At 41.0% G+C, this 2,203-nt stretch overlaps 1 pseudogene; it reads right to left on the reverse strand.

Annotated features, from left to right (window-relative positions):
* Positions 1-241: 241 nt before the first annotated feature.
* Positions 242-1,668, reverse strand: LOC114529222 (annotated as a pseudogene).
* Between the last annotated feature and the right edge of the window lie 535 nt (positions 1,669-2,203).

Here is a 2,203-nt window from a genome sequence, read left to right on the forward strand (position 1 = left end):
GCAAGGCGCAATGTCCCCTATGTTGCCTCATATGGTTTTTTGCTCTGGACAATACGACAATTATTGAAAACAAGAAAAAAATTGGGCATTATTGTTAGGCTTTAATACTGCTTTAAGAGTGGTTAACCGTGACGGTTAACCATGCATATATATAGGCTTCAGTTACAACATGCTGCTATACTTACGTCAAGCTGTGCTATTCAAGCAGATATGTTACACATCTATTATTAAAAACTGAATGTTATTCGCACAGTACAAGATCAGCAAAGCATTTGGGACATGGTTCAATATCCTTTTGTTGTGCCTCACTAATTTGATGGTTGAAGCAGAATATTTTCCAACGAACAGCCATCATCTCGGTCTCGCGATCATCAATGCACCCATTCTTAACAAAACATATGGGGTTTTTGCCAGTTGCGAAAACTGGCGTATCACAAGCGAAACATATATCTTTCGCATAGTGAGTCTTCGGAGCAGGTAAATGGACTAATTGCCCTTCTAGTAAGAGCAATAGATCGTGCCATGGGATAATAGCTTGCGACCACCGGAAATCATTTAAGAAAAGGCACTCCGCTTTATCTGCGTCAACCCAAGCAAACGTACTTGATGCTGGGTTTGAAAATGTCTTGAAAATTTTCGTGATAGGTTCAAGAATAAAAGTTTTCCCGCAGTTGGCTGGCCCAATAATCATAATATTACGGTACTTCCCCCGTCCTTTTGTCAGAAGATCTATCACGGCTTGTTGAAATGCCCTAAGTATAATCCCATTATTCTCAAGCACTTCCTTTGCTAATTGTAGCCAAAGTCTGTGGCAGTCGTCTACGCAATTTCCTTCCTGAGCCTCATTCAATAATTGCATTCGCGATTTCTCCCTTCGAGTCTTTGCGTCTTTCGCACCTTCCATTTCCCATGCCGTATCCAAAACATCTGCGACAACTTTTGGGCCCCGGTTAACTATAAACTCCGCTACATCCTTCTTACCCTGGTCTTTCTGCTCCTTAGCAAAAATGAAAAGATCCTCTCTCGACTTTATCCCCTTCTCGACTATAATTTCAGACATTTCAAAGGCTGAAAGACGCTTGCGTTTTTTGCTCCCCTTGCCGATGTTGCTGTCCTCGTCACCACACTCGTCTTCGCAGCTGTAATCTACATTCTTTCTTGCCCTCAGTCTTCTCTTCTCTGTTGCTCGCGCAGTCTTCGGCGGTTTAGCTGAGTTGGAAAGGTCTGGATGACCTTCGCTCCGTCCTCTTTAGTTGTATACTTCCAGGCGCTGTAATAGTTATTATGGGCAGCAGAATAATGCACTGATATACCATAGTTCTTGGTCAAGTACCTCTTACTTGACAGCCACCGTTGATTCTTATTGAACTTTACAGCCATGTGGTAATGCTTACTGCCAGACGACTTGTGTTCTTCTTGACTACAACACCACTGCTGAATTGTGGCGGATACACCATTAAAAGAAGCAATAACTGCATCAGCAAACGATCGCCGTGTAGGAAATCTACTTAGGTCAGCTTGGCTATAAGTAATCAGATACACCCGGCGAATGCTTCTCGTGTTTAGCTCTTTAGTCAATTTAAATTGGTCGCTGACTGAAATAGTGTTTTCTAAACCAACATCATCGTCAATTGTTGAATCACAGCATATAGCCTTTTCCTGTGCCATTATATTGCTTTCGAATTGAATGGCTACAGCGAATTATACGCCGTTGAAACTGACACTCTCGCGTGTAATGTAAAACCCATATTTCCGTACCAATCTCGAATAACTTTGTCAAACAATTTATGTTACGGGTAAAATGTATCTTTGCACTTATCTTGTAGCACTGGTACAAATATATTCATGTAAAACATCAAAACACTCAGTATTAACATGCCTTTGCTTGCGTAACAATTCTCAGACAATCCTGGACAAAACGGTTAATAAAAGTATTCAAATTCTTAAAAAAATGTTTTGGTGCAACCTGAAGCAAGTGTTTCCCCCCCTTTACCCCCCAATCAATGTTGGATATCTTTTCAAGTTGCCTTTGCTTGCTAAACCCAACATTGCCAACATTGCCAAGGGGATGGGGGGAGAATATCGCATGTAACAAGTAAGTTAATCGGAATGAAATGAAAATTGTACTTTACCAACAGTGTTATTAACAGGTTTTGTCCAGGATTGTGGGTACTTTGCTTTTGCTATCTGGTTTTTTGCTATT

Source organism: Dendronephthya gigantea, unplaced genomic scaffold, assembly GCF_004324835.1.
Source record: "Dendronephthya gigantea isolate DGI-Jeju-01 unplaced genomic scaffold, DenGig_1.0 000055F, whole genome shotgun sequence".
Lineage (NCBI taxonomy): Eukaryota > Metazoa > Cnidaria > Anthozoa > Malacalcyonacea > Nephtheidae > Dendronephthya > Dendronephthya gigantea.